Source organism: Erinaceus europaeus, chromosome 8 (assembly GCF_950295315.1).
Source record: "Erinaceus europaeus chromosome 8, mEriEur2.1, whole genome shotgun sequence".
NCBI lineage: Eukaryota > Metazoa > Chordata > Mammalia > Eulipotyphla > Erinaceidae > Erinaceus > Erinaceus europaeus.
In genome coordinates, this window is record NC_080169.1 from 5,281,411 (window position 1) to 5,302,335 (window position 20,925).

The window sequence follows — 20,925 nt, forward strand, 5'->3', positions numbered from 1 at the left end:
TACTATTCTATTGTGTGAATACTATTTTGTTGATCTATTCACCAGTTGACCATAAGTTGGTTGTTTCTATTTTCTGACTAACATGAGTAAGTATTATATGGATGTAGGATGATGTGAGAGCATGGTAGAGCATAGGGGAACTCCCCCATCCTTGGGATGGAGGTCTGAAAAGAAACCCCACCTGTCAGTCTCTCCCTTTCGAGGATAGAGCTTGGTGGGAAACGCCTTCCTGACTCAGTTTCCCCTTGTCAGTCTCCCAGAGGCCTGCCACCTCTCACACTTAAGTCATTCCCCTGCTGCAAACCAAATGGTTGCCTGCTTGAAAGTTCACTATGTTTACTATAAGTGCACCATCTTTTGATCACATACAAAGTATACTCCATCACACTGCCTTGCCAGTAACTTAACAGTGAGACCCCCACACCTCACTTCCTGGATTCTTTGATCACCAGGGTTTACATCAAACTCTGCCCTTCTCTGCTTTATCTCACTCTCCTGGTTTAACCACCATGTTTTTTTCTTAATACCTTTAGATAATTAACAGCTCTTGCATCATGGAGACTAATTGCCTTGACCTCTTGGTATCTCATCAATTCTAGTCATTCCTAGCCCTCCCCACCGTAGGGATACTGACCTTTTGAAAACCTATGATTACTGACATATGTGAAAAATGTTCTTTGTTCCACTTTGCTATATAAGCTTTGTCTTTCTCTGAATAAATTGTGGGGGTTGTATCGTTATATGGAAAACTGGGAAATGTTATACATGTACAAACTATTGTATTTACTATCAACTGTAAAACATTAATCCCCCAGAACACTGTTTAGCTCTGGCTTATGGTGGTGCCAAGTCGGGGGCGGGGGAAGGGATTGAACCTGGAGCCTCAGGCATGAGAATCTCTTTGCATAACCACTATGAGGTCTAGCCTCCTCTGCCACCTTCCTTTGAACTCTGGTAACAACCTCCAAGGCAGCACAAACAGCTCAGGTTACTATAGGGCCTACCAGGTCCTGTGAGCCACTGAGTGGACAGCAATGATACATTTGTGCTTTAAGCTTAATGTTATCTACATATTGAACTTTTCATGGCATTAATCAGATTTTTGTGTAGTTAGAACTGACATACCTTTTTAACGGCGTTTCATTTTATTGACTGGGATGCACTGGATCGACCTTCTCGTGGTGCATCCCCTGAGTCCCCATTCTTGGGGAAACTGACCATCTGACTGAATTCACATGGATCCCAGTCACTTTCAAAGCCAGCAACAAGCCGCTCAACCTGATGCTGTTGACTGGCTATGGAAGAAGGGCAAACGCTAGAAGAATTTTATTGACTGACTAGAGAAGTTAGCACCAGGTGGCGCTAAAGGATTGGACTTGGGACTATTGAACAAGACTATTTGCTGCTCTTACCAGTGCACTGAGTCCAACATGGTCCTCTTTATTACTATTTTCAATATACTCATTTATTTATTTTAATGAGAGAGAGATACAGAAAGATAGACCCGAGATACTGCTCAGGTCTGGCTTACTGTGGTGCTGGGGATTGAACCTGGCATCCCCGAGCATTAGGCATGAGTCTTTTTCATAACCATTATGATTATCTCCCTGGCCCCAAATGCTCTTTATTTAAAGAGTGTATAGAGACAAAAGGGCAAACATTGCTCTTACTGTGCCTGAGTACTAGGGACTGTCCTCCTAAAACTGTCTAGGTCTTTTCTTGGAGGATTGACACTCTCTAAAGGTATGGATCACAGTAACCTTACTAAAAACCTCAAGTGGCAAAAGAGAAGAAAAATAATAATTCACAGCTTTTCCAAAAGGAAAATGAAAAAAGAATCTCATTTGAAATTGCTTTTTGGAGCATGTCTGGCTCTACTTTCAGCATTACGGGAACCCAGGAATGTACAGTGGGTCAGACAAAGGCAGCAAAAAAGAAAGTGAACCCTCACCCCCTAAACTCCTTCTTCTGGAAGTAGATTGTGCAAAAGCACCATTTGTCATTTCATGTTCACACACTGTAGCATGAGTAAGATTTAAAAAAAAAAAAAAGTCCCATGGGGTGGTCGTGATGGGGGAATCTCAACCGTTAGGGCTTTATTATTATTTTTTAACATAATATTCTTATACTAGAAATATCTGATATGCTCACAAATGTTTTTCTGTAGAGATGTTATAAAGAAAAAATAAAATCTAGAAACAGACCATAGGTCTAAAAATGAAAAAATATGTATTTTTTCCATTGGTTTTCTAAAGGCATGAAAGGGAAGGATCCTTGCAAGTGGTGAAGTAAAAAGGTCTACAGAGAAGGTAAACAGTAAGAACCTGAAAATAGACTGCTCACAGCTTAATAACAAATACTTCTGGGGGAGTCAGGCACACAGGGAAGGGGCTTTGTTTGGGCAGAGACTCTAGAAGTTTGAGAGGGAGGTTTTTTGGAAGTGACTTTGTCAGAGGGCTGGAAAGGGAGTTTTGTTTGTTCGTTTCAAGCATTTCTATGCTCTTATATTTAATAGTAGGGTTTTATCTATTTTTTATAAAGTGTTTTATTATCTTTATTTTTAATTGTTGGATAGAGACAGAAATTGAGAGGGTAAGGGGAAAGAGAGAGTGAGACACACACCTGCAGCCCTGATTTCGCCATTTGCAAAGCTTTCCCCTTGCAGGCAGAGACCAGGGGCTCAAACCTGGGTCCTTGAACACTGCAACATGTGTGCTCAACCAGGTGTGCTACCACCCAACCCCCACAGAATTCTTAAATTGAAGATATAGAAGTATGAAATAATGAATGTCTACTTGTAGAATCTTTAACTATCTGTGGAAGAGATTATCTCAAATTTCTAACTTTAGTAGGTCTGACTCTTAATGAAGCTAAAAATATTTCTTTGTGAGTACTACCATTTTCCTGGGCTGAAAGAGCATCAACTAGTAGCAAAATTCCTGAATAATGGTTCCAAAATAGAATTCAAGAAAAAAAAAAAAAGAAAGAAGCACAACATAGATCTTAGAGGGAAAATAAAGGTATTCTCTTGCTGACTTACTCTCCAGGTTATGTCAAACAAAAGATAAATACTTGTTATCTTTGTCTATTTCTCCTCGTCTTCACCTCGCAGAGGAACTTGAACAAGAAGGGAATTAAATGGAGACAGACAAATAAATCATTTCATTTTATCTATTTTATTTTACTTTGTGTATTTTTGTTGACCAGAGCACTGCTCAGCTCTAGCTTTTAATGCTATGGAGGATTGAACCTGGGACTTCGGAACCTCAGGCATTCGAGTCTCTATGCTATCTACTCCTATCAAAATCACTTCATTCAATCAGCCAACAATTCCCAGTGCTACTGTAATTGGGATGTAGATCAATTATGAGATTCCATGCTCTGACATTACAAAAAATAATGTGAACAGGGAATGACAGCAATGCCATGCTTCATCTGGATACCAGGGGCAAATCAGATCAGACAAGATGGTGAACGACTAAGATAGGGTTGATTACTTGATTAAAAAGTTGTGCCAAGAGCATGCTTTGGCTACTGGATGGTTTCACTCATATAGAAAATTGAAACATATTGACTTCAAGGAAAAGGAAGCAGAGGAGGGGGAGGAGCCAAGCTGTCTTAATGCATTACAAGAATTACAGTGTCATCATTGAGGCTGGGGACTCAGAACCTTAGTGGAGGGTGTAGTATAGGACTATATCCCTGAATCTTATAACCTTGCAAACCATTTTAAAATCACCAATCAAAGTTGTATTAGTTTATAAAAAAGGACAGTTAGAGTTCAGTGGTAAGGCATATACTTGGTATGTACAAGACTCTGGGTTTAATCCTAACCCACAAGAAAATGTTTTGTCAAAGATACCCCTTGATAATGTACACTTTTTATCTAAAGGAGTTTCCACAATTATTCTGCAAAAGCTTCATGTGAATCAAGTAATCAGCAAGACAGTTACTCTTTTTTTTTTAAATTTATTTCTTTATTGGGGAATTAATGTTTTACATTCAACAGTAAATACAATAGTTTGTACATGCATAACATTCCCCAGATTCCCATTTAACAATACAACCCCCACTATGTCATTTATCATCCGTCATGGACCTGTATTCTCCCCACCCACCCACCCCAGAGTCTTTTACTTTGGTGCAATACGCCAATTCCATTTCACGTTCGACTTGTGTTTTCTTTTCTGATCTTGTTTTTTCAACTTCGGCCTGAGAGTGAGATCATCCCATATTCATCCTTCTGTTTCTGACTTATTTCACTCAACATGATTTGTTCAAGGTCCATCCAACATCGGCTGAAAACAGTGAAGTCACCATTTTTTACAGCTGAGTAGTATTCCATTGTGTATATAGACCACAACTTGCTCAGCCACTCATCTGTTGTTGGACACCTGGGTTGCTTCCAGGTTTTGGCTATTACAAATTGTGCTGCCAAGAACATATGTGTACACAGATCTTTTTGGATGGATGTGTTGGATTCCTTAGGATATATCCCCAGGAGGGGAATTGCAGGGTCATAGGGAAGGTTCATTTCTAGCCTTCTGAGAGTTCTCCAGACTGTTCTCCACAGAGGTTGGACCCATTGATATTCCCACCAGCAGTGCAGGAGGGTTCCTTTGACCTCACACCCTCTCCAGCATTTGCTGCTGTTACCTTTTCTGATGTATGACATTCTCACAGGAGTGAAGTGATATCTCATTGTTGTCTTGATTTGCATTTCTCTGACAATCAGAGACTCGGAGCATTTGTTCATGTGTTTCTCAGCTTTTTGGATCTCTTCTGTGGTGAATATTCTGTCCATGTTCTCCCCCCATTTTTGGATGGGGTTATTTGTTGTCTTGTTGTTGAGTCTGGCAAGCTCTTTATATATGTTGGTTATTAAACTCTTGTCTGATGTATGGCATGTAAAGATCTTCTCCCATTCTGTGAGGGGTCTCTTGGTTTGGGTAGTGGTTTCTTTTGCTGTGAAGAAGCTTTTTAATTTGATGTTGTCCCATAGGTTTATACTTGCCTTAGTCTTCTTTGTAATTGGATTCGTTTCATTGAAAATGTCTTTAAAATTTATGCGGAAAAGAGTTCTGCCAATATTTTCCTCTAAGTATCTGATAGTTTCTGGTCTAACATCCAAGTCCTTGATCCACTTGGAATTTACTTTTGTATTTGGTGAAATACAGTGATTCAGTTTCATTCTTCTGCATGTTTCAACCCATTGTTTCCAACACCATTTGTTGAAGAGACTCTGCTTTCCCCATGTAATAGTCTGGGCCTCTTTGTCAAAGATTAGATGTCCATAGGTGTGGGGCAACAGTTACTCTTGATAAGTGGTTTTGACTTTAAAAAAGAAAAAGTTGAGGCCAGCTAGTGGTTCACCTGGCTGAACCCACATGCTGCACAAGGACCAGAATTTGAGCCCCTGATCCCCACCTGCAGCGGAAAAGCTTTGCAAGTCGTGAAGCAGGTCTGTAGGTGTCTCTCTGTCTCTCTTCCTCTCTATCTGCCTCTGCCCTCTTAATTTATGTCTCTATCCAAATAAAAAATAAAGAATAAAACACTTTATAAAAAACAAATAAAACCCTACTATGAAACATAAGAAAGAGCATAGACATTCTTGAAACAAACAAACAAAACTCCCTTTCCAGCCCACTGACAAATTCCCTTCCAAAACCCCTCCCTCTCAAACTATAAGAGCCTCTCGCCAAACAAAGCACCTTCCATGTGCCTGGACAGAGACAGAGAGAAATTGAGAGGGGAGGGGGAAATAGAGAGGGAGAGAGACAGTGAGACACCTGCAGCCCTGCTTCGCCACTCGTGAAGCTTTCCCCCTGCAGGTGGGGATTAGAGGCTTGAACCTGGGTCCTTGTACAGTTTAATGTGAGTGCTTAACCAGGTATGCCAACACTGGGCCATGAAATCCCATTTTTCTACCAAGAGTTTTGTTTCCTCTGGTCTTGAAGGGTAGAACTTGCAGATCTTCTGGAACAAAAACTTCCCCCTCAACTTTTTTTTTTTCCTCCAGGGTTATTACTGGGGTTGGGTGGCCATTTTTTTCATTTTATTGGATAGGGCAGAGAGAAATTAAGTGGGGAGGGGAAGATAGTGAGGGGAGAGAAAGATCGAGACTTGCTGACCTGCTTCACCGCTTATGAAGCAGACCCCTTGCAGGTGGAGACTGGGGGCTGGAACCAGGATTCTTCCTGGATTCTTGCACTTGGTACTATGTGTGCTTAGCTCAATGTGCCACTGTTGGACACACCCCCCCCCCCCGACACACTCATTTTATTGGGAATTGCGGTATATACACACCATGGAATATATACAACATTCAGCTCTTAAAAGTGTTGAAGATGGACAGGGTGGGGTATAGTGCACCAAAGCAAAAGACTGTGGGGAAGGAGAGAATAGGAGGGGTGAGGAGAGCCTTTGGGGCCTTGCTGTGTAATGGTGGAAAAGGGTCTAAGCTGGTGGTGAGTGTGTTCTGGAAACACCTACCACGGGGAGATGAGAAACTGGGCCCATGTGCAGTTACAGCCATACTGTAAATCATTAAGTCTCCAGTAAATGGAAACAGGGTAAAAAAAGCGATGAAGTTCCCAAACCAAGAGACCCCTGACAGAGTGGGAGAAGATCTTTCCATGCCATACATCAGACAAGAGGCTAATAACCAGAATATATAAAGAATTTGCCAATCTCAACAACAAGACAACAAATAACCCCATCCAAAAATGGGGGGAGGACTTGGACAGAATATTCACCACAGAAGAGATCCAAAAAGCTGAGAAACACATGAACAAATGCTCCGAGTCTCTGATTGTCAGAGAAATGCAAATCAAGACAACAATGAGATATCACTTCACTCCTGTGAGAATGTCATATATCAGAGAAGGTGACAGCAGCAAATGATGGAGAGGGTGTGGGGTCAAAGGAACCCTCCTGCACTGCTGGTGGGAATGTCAATTGGTCCAACCTCTGTGGAGAACAGTCTGGAGAACTCTCAGGAAGGCTAGAAATGGACCTTCCCTATGACCCTGCAATTCCCCTCCTGGGGATATATCCTAAGGAACCCAACACATCCATCCAAAAAGATCTGTGTATACATATGTTCTTGGCAGCACAATTTGTAATAGCCAAAACCTGGAAGCAACCCAGGTGTCCAACAACAGATGAGTGGCTGAGTAAGTTGTGGTCTATATATACAATGGAATACTACTCAGCTGTAAAAAATGGTGACTTCACCGTTTTCAGCCCATCTTGGATGGACCTTGAACAAATCATGTTGAGTGAAATAAGTCAGAAACAGAAGGATGAATATGGGATGATCTCACTCTCAGGCCGAAGTTGAAAAACAAGACCAGAAAAGAAAACACAAGTCGAACCTGAAATGGAATTGGAGTATTACACCAAAGTAAAAGACTCTGGGGTGGGAGGGTGGGTGGGGAGAATACAGGTCCATGAAAAATGATGAATGAAATAGTGGGGGTTGTATTGTTAAATGGGAATCTGGGGAATGTTATGCATGTTCAAACTATTGTATTTACTGTTGAATGTAAAGCATTAATTCCCCAATAAAGAAATAAATTATTAAAAAAAAAAGAAATCAGAGGCATAAGGAAAAAAAAAAAGAAAGTGCATCCTGTGTCTCTAATTCTGTGTGTCAGGTCTCTGCACTTACTTTCCCATCCTTTCTGTTTCCAAATTCTTCTCCACCCCATTTGCTATCTCTCTCTCTCCTCATTTTCACTTTCTGTGTTTATTTATTTATTTATTTTAGCAAATTTTGAAGTTAAGAACATTCAGCTCCATTGAGGTTTTCCTAGTGGAAAACAGTGAGAACATGGCTTAATCCTGAGGCATTTTACTTTCTCTCTTAGTCATCTCAGCCCACTGAGTATAATACAGGCGTACTGCTGTGACTCTATTAGCTGGATAATCTATCTGGATTGTTGTTGTTGCTTTATAAATTAATACTGTAACTACCTCCCTAAATAGGAAGGCAGTGCTCTCTCCAGGCATTTCTATGTCGTAAAATCCTTCATATCGCCATATCAAGAAACACCAAAGGAAAAGTATTTAACTTGATTTTGAAGCCAGTTTGAATGTTGCTTAGTATAAAGACATGACTTTTCATGTCTGTTGGAATAGGAAGTGTGAACGTTCTTCCTTCCCTGTCTCTTGTGGCTTTATGTTCCAGATGGTGCTTGGACCTGAAGAAGCCTTGGAGAGTTGCCTGGATCCAAAACTGGCTCTTTGAATGGAAAATGCACTTTTGTTGCCTGGAATCTGTCAGCTTTGTGGCTATGTTACTACAAAATTTAGCTTACAGGCGGGGGTAGATAGCACAATGGTTATGCAAAGAGCCTCTCATGCCTGAGGCTCTGAAGTTCCAGGTTCAATCCCCATACCACCATAAGCTAGAGCTGAGCAGTGCTCTGGTGTTTCTGTGTCTTCCTCTCTCTGCATCTATATAAAAATAAATAAATAAATAAAATACTTAAAAATAAAAAAAAACCAAAATTTAGCTTACTATGATTAATCATGTGACTAGTGAAGTAATCATGTAAACTTTTTCAAGACTTCATTTACCTTTAATAAAGTGTGGTAAATATATCCTTCCTTAAAGGATTAAATGCTAGAGAGCCTGGGAAGCATTTAGCGCAATGTATGCCCTTACAATTAATCTCCCCAACAAAAAAGGCAAAGGAAATCTCAATAACTATTAGATGTTAAAGTATTGTCTTTGTCTGTTAGCATGCTTTCTAGATGAAAAAGCAAATCCTTTTCCAGATGTGTGATTTGCAAGTGTCTTCTCATATTTTATGACTTGTCTTGTAATTATCTGAGCAATGATTTCCAAAGGGCAGAAATTTTACATTTTCAGTGAAATACCATGTGCGTGTACACACACACACACACACACACACACACACACACACACACACACAGAGAGAGAGAGAGAGAGAGACTTTCTCTTTTTGTGCCAATAGGCTTGTTGCTTGGACTCAGTGATTGCACCATGACTCCACTACTCCTGTTAACCATTTTTTAAGTTTATTTTCTGATAGAGACAGAAGCAATGGAAGAGAAGAGAGAAGGGAGAGAGAGAGATACCTGCAGTACCACTGCACTACCTGTGAAGTTTCCCTCCTGCAGGTGGGGACTGGGGACCTCAACTCCGGTCCTCCTACACAGTAATGTGTGCTCTCTACCAGGTGTACCACCTCCTGGCCCCTAGCCTCTCTTTTCTTCCCATCTTCTGCCCTTCCTTTCTTCCTTTCTAAACAGAGGCACAGAGAGAATGAATGAGACTTCAGCACTGAAGCTTCTCTCAATGCCATGAGGGCTGGGCTTGGATTGGCAAAGCAGTAGACTGTCCAAGTAAAGTAAGTTAATTCGCTGATGTGCTTTATTTATTTATTTTTTAAAATTTTATGGTTTGTGCTTTTGGTGTCATAACTAAAAAAAAAGTCTTGCCTAACCTAATTTCATAAGGGTTTCCTACTATGTTTTCTCTTAGAAGGCTTACTGCTTTAAATTTCATGTTTAGATCTATAATCTATTTTAAATTAATCTTTGAATTATGGGTCCAAGTTAATTTTCCCCCTTTTTTTGCATATGAATATCCAATTGTCCCAGAATAATTTATTGATGAAAATGATCATCTACAGAAGACAAGAACTTTGAAAGAGCTGAGACATCTGGAATTTTAAATTTTGTTATAAAAGTCAGAAAGATAGCTCACTGGAGAAGGTGTGTACCTTGCCCCAGACAGGCCGAGGTTTAAACCTTTGCACCAGAAAAAGTTCCAGCATTGCCTTATCTCTGCCTTTCCCTCTCCCTGTCTTTTTCTTTGTGTATATAAGTGAAAAAATAGCTCTGCAGTGGTAGAATTACAGATGCAGGAAGCTCCAGTGCCTCAAAAATAAATGATCAAATAAATAAAGTTGCTATACAAGTGTCAGAAGCTAAGCTTATCTGATTGTCCCAGAATAATCCGTTGATGCAAAAAGTTATCTAAAAAAGACAAGCACTTTGATACAATACATATCAAGATCAATAAAGAGATCAGTGGAATAGATTATAGAACCAGTCTCACATGGGGATAGTTGTTTCGTTTTTGTTTGGTTTTAAACATGTGAAGGTGTAAGAAACAATCCTCTCCATGAAGACCCCCAAATATCATCTGCAATAGTTTTACTTTTAGGTTCTTGATTATTAAACAAATTGTTCTGTTTGATATCTTAATTCTTTGCAGCATCAAATTGCAGATGCTACCATGACACCAACCTGACTTCCCTGAGCAGACAACCTCACCCATGTGTCCTGGAGCCCCACCTCTCCAGAGCCCTGCCCCACTAAGGGAAAGATACAAACAGGCTGGGGATGTGGATCCACCTGCCAACATCCATGTAGGGGTGGGGCTAGGACTAGAACCTGGGTCATCACTCAGATTCTTGTGCTTAGTACTATGTGTGCTTAACCACCACCACCTGCCCCGCCCCAGTTGAAACTGTTTCACATCTAGAAGGAACTGAATTTGATAGTGCTCTTCTCATTTGTTCAGAAAGTTTAAGTTTTATGTCATAGCCTTATTTGCCACCATGCAAAAGAATCAACATTAGATGTTATTAGACTGTGCTGAGGTTTTGTGTGCCCTTCCTCATCCTGTTTGCAAACTAGGGTAAGGAAACCTCATGTGACTTTGTGTAGTCAGATTATTTAGTCAATTTTTTAAAAATATTAAAAAATATATTTATTTATTCTCTCTTTTTTGTTGCCCTTGTTTTATTGTTGTAGTTATTATTGTTATTGTCATAGTTGGATAGGACAGAGAGAAATGGAGAGAGGAGGGGAAGACAGAGAGGGGGAGAGAAAGATAGACACCTGCAGACCTGCTTCACCACCTATGAAGCAACTCCCCTATAGGTGGGGAGCCAGGGGCTCGAACCAGGATCCTTACTCTGGTCCTTGCGCTTTGTGCCACGTGCGCTTAACCCTCTGCACTATCACCTGACTCCCCTATTTAGTCAATTTTATAACAACCCACACTATTTTAAGCAGTGAAGATCCATTCTCTCTTTTTTTAAAAACCTTTTTTAAAATACTTATTTATTTTCCTTTTTATTGCCCTTGTTGTTTTTATTGTTGTAGTAGTTATTATTGTTGTTGATGTCGTCATTGTTAGACAGGACAGAGAGAAATGGAGAGAGGAGGGGAAGACAGAGAGGGGGAGAGAAAGACAGGTAGGGAGCTGGGGGCTCGAACCAGGATCTGGCTTGAGCCAGTTCTTGCCCTATGTGCCACGTGTGCTTAACTTGCTGTGCTACCACTGTACTCCCTGATCCATTCTCTTGTACTTATGCCAGGGTGTGGGGGTGGTTAGATCACTAATTTAGTTCATAAAGGGTACAGGCTGCTCTAGCAAGTTGAAATATTCGAATGAGGTATCTTATGTTAGACCTATCCATTCCATGCTAGTATTTATTTTCTTCTTTAAATACCTTCCTCCTCTGAACATCACATTTGGTCACATGAACTCTAGTCCGGAGAGTAAGCCTTTAAGCTGGGATAATAAGGAGCTCTTAAGAGAGAGCATCTGGGGCACCACTGCCTCCTTAGCAATTTGTAACTTTTTTTGTTTTGTTTGTCTAATGCAGGTTTCAAGAAAATCTCCTGCCATCTCAATTTACTCCCGAGTAAGACGATTCTAATGAAGTCAGCATGGGTGTTGAGGCTCAGTCCCACAGTACTCTCCTGAAGGGACGATTTCAGGGGCATGGTTGTTAGCTGTGTGACTGCTGTCTCTGTCTTTCTTATCTGTGGTGAAAGGCACCCCAAGGAGGAGGTGAGCTTCACCTTGCCGACTGCTCTCCCAGTGAGATGAATACAAACATCTTGAGTCATGCCCCACACCATCCCATGCATTCAGCATGTTTCACACTGTTAACGCCCATTGTACAAGTCTTGAGCACAACACCAAGTAGGTTAAAATGTCCTTTGGGGGCTAATCTTGTCAGACAAGGTAAGGACTACAAAAGCTGGATAAGGGCGAGACTGGCACACTTTCTTTTTTTCCACTTTTTTTATTGGGGAGTTAATGCTTTACATTCAATAGTAAATACAATAGTTTGTACATGCATAATATTCCCCAGTTTCCCATATAACAATACAACCCCTACTAGGTTCTCTATCATCCTTCATGGACCTGTATTCTCCCCACCTACCCACCCCAGAGTCTTTTACTTTGGTGTGATACGTCAATTCCATTTTAAGTTCTACTTGTGTTTTCTTTTCTGATCTCGTCTTTCAACTTCTGCCTGAGAGTGAGATCATCCCATATTCATCCTTCTGTTTCTGACTTATTTCACTTAACATGATTTTTTTCAAGGTCCATCCAACATCGGCTGAAAACGGTGAAGTCACCATTTTTTACAGCTGAGTAGTATTCCATTGTGTATATAGACCACAACTTGCTCAGCCACTCATCTGTTGTTGGACACCTGGGTTGCTTCCAGGTTTTGGCTATTACAAATTGTGCTGCCAAGAACATATGTGTACACAGATCTTTTTGGATGGATGTGTTGGGTTCCTTAGGGTATATCCCCAGGAGAGGAATTGCAGGGTTATAGGGTAGGTCCATTTCTAGCCTTCTGAGAGTTCTCCAGACCGTTCTCCACAGAGGTTGGACCCATTGACATTCCCACCAGCAGTGTAGGAGGGTTCCTTTGACCCCACAGACTCTCCAGCATTTGCTGCTGTTACTTTTTCTGATGTATGACATTCTCACAGGAGTGAAGTGGTATCTCGTTGTCTTTATTTGCATTTCTCTGACAATCAGAGACTTGGAGCATTTGTTCATGTGTTTCTCAGCCTTTTGGATCTCTTCTGTGGTGAATATTCTGTCCATGTCCTCCCCCCATTTTTTGGATGGGGTTATTTGTTGTCTTGTTGTTGAGTTTGGCAGAGACTGGCACACTTTAATGATGACTCTTTTGGCCACTACCGGGCCACCCTTTCGACCAGGGCCCTATCGGGGAATCCTGGGATTTCCACGTAGACATGATGGGCTTAGACCTCCAGCAGATCTCTCTCCTCACTTTCACTGGTCATCTCCATCAGGAACACCACAGAGGAACCTCTTGTGGGCCTCTACAGAACCTTGCCTGCAATGTGGGTCAATACTGGTGGGGGCTGCCCCATTCTCTGAAGGGAGGTTGGGGCAACATAGTCTTAGTCTGCCACTGGAGGAAGATGGGTCCTGCAATGAGTGCAGCCTGGAATGTTCCTAGCTGTGACCACAGAATGTGAGCTCAGACCTACAGGGATGCAGAGGGGTTACACAGGCTCCTGTGCTGAATGTGGTCTCAGATCAGATTGATCTAGTTTACAGTTAACAATATTTGTATACTTTTCCCATATTTGGGAGATAACCTCTTCCCTGAACTCTGAAACCATCTCCCCAGACAGCACCTTTGACCCATGTGCACGTTAGCTGCTGGGCTCAGGGAAAAATTAGTAAAGTCATGGGCCCCTTGGAATATACCTAAAATAGACCTACTAGCTTTTTCCAAAATGGAGACCCCAAATCTTATTGGCTATAGTCTTACCTTTAGATTCCTGATTATTAAATGATTTGTTCCACTTTTTATCTTAAAACTTTTCCAGTCACCAAGCTCCAGATGCTACCATGACAACAACCTGACTGCACTGGACAGATGACCTCACTGATGTGCCCTAGAACTCCAACCCCCTAGAACTCTGCCCCACTAGGGAAACATAGAAACAGGCTGGGAGGATGGATCGACCTGCCAATGCTCATGTTCAGCAGAGAAGCAATTACAGAAGCCAGACCTTCCACTTCTGCTCCCCATAATGATCTCGAGTCCATGCTCCCAGAAGGATAAGAATAGGAAAGCTTTCAATGGAGGGGATGGGATATGGAGTTCTAGTGGTGGGAATTGTGTGGAATTGTGCCACTCTTATCCTACATTTTTGTTGATCATTATTAAATCAATACTGCAGTCCGGGAGGTGGCACAATGGATGGAGCATTGGATTCTCAAGCATGAGGTCCAGAGTTCAATCCCCCGGCAGCACATGTACCAGAGTGATATCTGGTTCTCTCTCTCTCCTCCTACCTTTCTCATTAGTAAATAAATAAAATTAAAAAATCAGAAATACCTTAAGACCCAGCAATAGCATTCTCAGGCATTTATTCAAAGGACCTGAAAACATGAATTTGAAGAGACATATACAGCACTGTGATCACAGTTGTATTATTCATAGTCCTCAAAGCAGCCAAAATGCCCATCAACAGATGACTGGATGAAGAAGTGATTGGACGTACACTCAATAGAATATTACCCTGTGATTAAAAAAATGATATTGTGTCCTCTGGGGCCAAAGCAGATAGAAGTGGAGGGGATCTTGCTAGTGAAGTAAGGAAAGAGGGAAATAAAAACTACTGAGTGGTTTCAACCGTATGTGGAATATAAAGCATTGAAACACATTAACTTGCTGGAGACGATGTGCGGTCAACAGAACCCTCCTACACTGCTGGTGGGAATGTCAATGGGTCCAACCTCTGTGGAGAACGGTCTGGAGAACTCTCAGAAGGCTAGAAATGGACCTACCCTATGACCCTGCAATTCCTCTCCTGGGGATATACCCTAAGGAACCCAACACATCCATCCAAAAAGATCTGTGTACACATATGTTCTTGGCAGCACAATTTGTAATAGCCAAAACCTGGAAGCAACCCAGGTGTCCAACAACAAATGAGTGGCTGAGCAAGTTGTGGTCTATATACACAATGGAATACTACTCAGCTGTAAAAAATGGTGACTTCACCGTTTTCAGCCGATGTTGGATGGACCTTGAAAAAATCATGTTAAGTGAAATAAGTCAGAAACAGAAGGATGAATATGGGATGATCTCACTCTCAGGCCAAAGTTGAAAAACAAGATCAGAAAAGAAAACACAAGTAGAACCTGAACTGGAATTGGTGTATTGCACCAAAGTAAAAGACTCTGGGGTGGGTGGGTGGGGAGAATACAGGTCCATGAAGGATGATAGAGGACCTGGTGGGGGTTGTATTGTTATATGGGAAACTGGGGAATATTATACATGTACAAACTATTGTATTTACTGTTGAATGTAAAACATTCCCCAATAAAGAAATAAAAAAAATAAGATAAAAAAACACATGAACTAGCAACCCCCTACAAAAATCAGAAACAAAATCAGAAGCAAATAAACTTAATCTTTAAGACTTAGTGAAAACTATGGTGACTATCATAGTTTTCACTATGCATATGGGCAGTGGCATAGACCTGGGTGGGTGCAGTGTTGAACAATTTCTCTGTAATCTCATTTTGTCAATCGTCATTACATCACTATCCAATTTGGCAAGTTTAGTAGTTTGAAAACAGCTCATTTAGTCTATGGTGACTTTGCAATGATGGCCTTATTGAGAATATAGGAGGAGAGTGAAATGTGTGTCTTTTAGGGAATGGTAGATAGCAGAAAGGTGAGGGAATTCTGACTTTGGTAATGGAACTCCAAGGGTGGCCAAGTTTTCTGTGTGTGAGTGAAGTAGAACTTTCTATACACAAATGAACTTAGAGGCTTAACCTCTGAGACTCTGAGACAGTGGTGACCAGCCTGGACAGAAAAACAGAAAAGCATCCCTGAACTTCTGCTCTGTCAAACCTCCTGGCCCTTTCTGTTACCCTGTGGGTGGAGAAACATTCTACTGATGATGGATGACGCCAGTCACAATTTGATGTGAAGGGAATAAAGTTTGTGATATTTACATATACTAGGGTATGTGGAATGAAATTTGTCCCTGCTGAGACTCCAAATGCACAAGTCAGGGAAGACCCCCAGAAACGAATGAGCTTTGCACAAATGGAAAGACTGAACTTGATTCTCGAAAAAGTTTTTTTGTTGAAGAGAACCCAGAGGAATGGGGTGGTGTGTATGTGTGTGGTATTACTTTTTATATGACAAAGACATCACCTTGCCATTAATATTGCAGGTCACTGCTCTGGGAAGGCAGGTCCTTGTTTGATTTTTAAGATTTTTAGTAGGGTTTATTCTGAGACTTAGAAAACTCAGGAGAGTTGGGCCTCCCAGACAAATGCATTTGCCTTGACGAAACACATTTGCAATAGCTTTCCAACAATGACCTGGAGACTACTCCCAATTCACATTGGACTTTCAAAGTATATATATATATATATATATATATATATATATATATATATGCATATATATATATATTTTTTCTTCTGTTTGCCATGTTTTGAAAATAGACCAGGTTTTGGGCACTAATTCACATAGCTACCACACCCACTACTTCTGCCCAGAGAGTGTGGAGAATGAATGGGTCAATCAGATGACATATTTCCATCCAATTTCAAGGATAGAATGTGTTCATTTTCTGACTAATGGCATGTCATTTTGCAGAAGCCTTTTGGTCGCGAATTAATCCTGGAATCAAAACAGATTTTCCGGGGAGCAATCTTCCATCAAGTATTGATTTTTTTACACTCATGGAGTCTGTACTCCCTAATTTAAGCTGACAATGATTCTGCACAATGGCCTGGGAGTACCTTGGCAGCTTGCTGAAGGAACTTTTACTGTATTTTCCTTCTACAAAGTAGAGGGGGAAAACCCACACCAGCTAGCCCAGCCAGCCACTTGGGGGTATTTACGACTTGATACTTCACTGCTGGCAATTTGGAATGGGCAGAAAGCTGCCTTCTAACTTTTAAAGTGGTGCTGGGAGAGAGAGCTTTGCCTTGCTGAGACTGTTAAAAGGAACATTTTTCCCCCTTAGAAACTGCCAATATTAAACAAATCTGTAATATATTGTTCAGTCATGGTCAATGTTTTAAAAAATTGCCATCTTGCTCTGCTCACCAAACATGAGGAAATGAGAATGTACTTTCTAAAAAGACGATTTTATGTCTGGATTTCAATCAACTTTTCTGCTCTTTCCCCTTTCTATTTCTTCAAAGGCCCTGCCGGAGTCCTACAGTCACTGGATTCCTATCTGATTCTTGTGAACTTAGAAAACATTCTTGAGATCTGCTAGCTTTAAAAAAGAATTTAAAGGGCGGGAGGTAGATAGTACAATGACTCTGCAAAGAGACTTCATGCCTTAGGCTCCAAAGTCGCAGGTTCAATCCCCTGCACCACTGTCAACCAGATCTGAGCAGTTGAGCAAAACAAACAAAAACAAAACAGTACCTTAAAAAGCTGAATAGGAAATAGCTACAACCTCCAACGAGTTTAGGTTTCAGAAAGTGCAAATAAAACAAGCACATCCCATCTATTGCAAGGAACACATACTATGGATGACATGGACATGAGCCGATGAGGTGCAAAGATGAAGCCCACCTTTGGGAGAAGACTGAAGAAATTGAAGGAAAGGACATTTGAATGGGGCTTGATGGATGGTGTGTCCTAGACAGTTAATAAATTTATACTAAATGTCTACATGTAACCTTTCACGCTACGGTCTCCTGGACAAGAGGGCTGTGCACTGTGATGAGCTGGAGGAGAGATGAGTCAGTTTTAGGTGGAAACAGTTGTCCATTTCCGTATCCTTTCATAGTTGCCTGCTAGAAGAAACACAAAGACTTCCCTCTCCAAAAGAAGGGTCTGTATGAACAAAACCTCAACTTTTAAGTTACAAACTACCAAGAAACCTACTTGCAGATTAATACGACAATTTAGGTTAGCCAAGAAAATACAAATGACCAGGACTACATAGTGGAAAGAAAAGGCCAAACATCAGAATGATGTGATTAAGAAGACTCAGACAAGGATCAAAACTTCAGTGGACACAGGAACACCAAGTTCATGAAGAGCAGTACTTAAACAGGTTGTAGAAACCAAGGACAGGATGAAGTAAGGTTGAATTCTCTTATACTTGTTTGGAAAGAGAGCATGTATATTTATTACAGATGGAAGATAGAATCAATTAACTTGCTAAGTAATACATTAAGTAGATTTAGTGAGTCTTTGACTCATGGATATTCTGATAACTGGTACACTAAGAAGTCATATTCTTTTTATTTTTTATTTTAAATATTTTTTTATTATTTATTTTACCTTTTGTTGCCCTTGTTGTTTTATTACTGTTGTAGTTATTATTGTTATTGTTGATGTCGTCATTGTTGGAGAGGACAGAGAGAAATGGAGAGAGGAGGGGAAGACAGAGAGGGGGAGAGAAAGATAGACACTGGCAGACCTGCTTCACCACTTGTGAAGTGACCCCCCCCTGCAGGTGGGGAGCCGGGGGGCTCGAACTGGGATCCTTACGCCGGTCCTTGCAGCCCGTGAAGTGACTCCCTTGCAGGTGGAGAGCCAGGGGGATTGATCCGGGATCCTTACACTGGTCCTGGCGCTTTGTGCCACATGCGCTTAACTCACTGTGCTACTGCCAGACCCCCCCCCCCATATTCTTTTTTTTTTTTTTAACTTTTATTTATTATTGGATAGAGACAGAGAGAAATTGTGAGGGAAGGGAGAAATAGAGAGGGAGAGAGATAGACACCTCTAGCTCTGCTTCACCACTGGTGAAGCTTTCCCCCCCGCAGGTGGAGGACAGGGCCTTGAATCTGTGACCTTGCGCACTGTAATGCGTGTGCTTAACCGGATGCACCACCGCCTGTCTCCAGAAGTCACATTCTTTTTGTTCAATATTCTCAAGTTAATTTAGATTAAAATTATCATTGATGTATTAATTTAACAGCTAGCTGGAGAGATGGGAGAGATAGAAGCAGAATCTCCATTTTTGAAGAGATTGTACTTAGTGGAAGCAAGATTAAGTATAGTAAGAGTGAGGAAGGAAAGAAGCAAGGGATGACCAGCATCTGGACTAGCAGATCAGAGAAGGTTTTCTGAAAGCTGACAGTTGGGTCTTGAAGGAATTGAGTGTTATAGGTTGGTGGAGAGAAATTCAACACATAGTCTGACTGGAGTAACTGAAGGCTTGAAGCTGCTGATGGGTAGAACTCATGAAAAGTTTGTGGAAAAGCAGCACAAATGTCCTATTTAAGTTAATATAAGTAAAAGAAGACTTTTTATTTTTTCTTCCTTCAAGGTTACGCTGGCACTATGAACCCATTGCTTCTAGAGGCTATTTTTTCCATTTTATTGCCTAGGACAGAGAGAAATTGAGAGGGGAGGGGAGAGAAAGAGAGAAAGACAGACACCTGCAGACATGCTTCACTGCTTGTGAAGCATCCCCCCCTGCAGGTGGGGAGCCAGGGACTTGAACCTGGATCCTTGTGTGGGTATTTGTGTTTAATAAATACTATGTGTGCTTAACTGGATGTGCCACTGCCATCCCCCCCTAATATTAATTTTTCTTGATGACCTGGAAATATGAAATATGATACAAGGCTAGTCAAGTTCATGCTGTTCTTTAAAAGTAGTCATCCTGACTACTACATTTGATCCTTCCTTGATTACTTGTGTTTAATTGATTATGGGGTGCATTGGATCGACCTTCCCGTGGTGCACCCCGTGAGTACCCATTCATTGGGGAAACTGACGATCCTTCCTAGCCGACTGAATCCACATGGATCCCAGTCACTTTCAAAGCCATTTAACTGGCTATGGAAGAAGGGCAAATGCTAGAAGAAGAAGAATTGATTATGCATCATGGAAATGCATGCCAGGAGACTTCTGGAGGTGGGGCTGTGGAGTAGCCGCAGCTGTGTTTCTCTCCTCTCCTCCCCCCTGGTCAACTAGGAATACCAAAGGAGACCACCAGGGACCACAACAAGACAGGACTAGAACTACTTTGGGAACATACCAAATCACCAGTGAGTGCAAACACATGTGGCTCATTCATAGAGAGGAGCCTAAAGAGAGATTCCTGGGGCTAAAGCCTGTATCTATTCCTGAATGGCTGATAATAGTCTGGCAGTTTACTGGCTGAAGTGCCACCTCTAGTCTGTTTTACTAACAAAAAGACTGCTGAAGGGAGGAGAGGACTTACCTGAGGCTCCACAAATGCAACTGTGAGTGTCCATTGCTACTGCCCTTTGGAGGCTGGAGCAGCAGCCAGGAGGCCCAGTGCTGACACTGAGGTGTAAAGAACTGGCCCAGAAACTCAGGAGATCTATACTCTGGTGGGCTAGAGGTGGGGTTCTATAGTGGGAAGCTTTCCACACTGTTCTCCTGATGAATTGGGGAGATGTGGTGAATAACTGCCACAGAACTCACAGAGTATAACTCACAGGGTCAAGTACTTCTAGCTTGGTTCTGGCTGCTGGAAAAGCAGGGCTCAGGGCTTTGGATCCTCGGGGTGTGGGAGTCTCTGTGTCCACTTCATGAGGTGTCTGTCTCCCCATCCTAAATTTTTGATTCTAATAAAAATTATAAAGAGGATTCGACTTCCGGAGGTGGAGCTACGAGCAGCAGATCGCTTTCTCTCCTCTCCTCTCCTCTCCTCTCCTCTCCTCTCCTCTCCTCTCCTCTCCTCTCCTCTCCTCTCCTCTCCTCTCTTCGCCTTGCCTCGCCTCGCCTCGCCTCGCCTCTCCTCTCCCGGATCAACTAGGAATACCAAAGGAGACCACCCAGGACCGAAACAAGACAGGACTAGAATGACCACAGGAACTCAGTAAATCACCCGTGAGTACAAACATGCGTGGCTGGTGACAGAGAGGAGAGAGGGGCCTAAGGAGAGATTAAGTGACTGCTAACAATTCAACAGTTTAGCAGTGGAGACACCACCTCCAGTCTGCTCCACCAACAAGGGGACAGCTGAAGGGAGGAAAGGACTCCCCAGAGACTCACCAAGTACAACTCTGAGTCTCCATTGCTACTACCCTCAGAATCTGGAGCAGCAACAGGGAGGGACACCAGGGTACAGAGATCTAACCTGGAAACTCAGGAGAAGACCTAT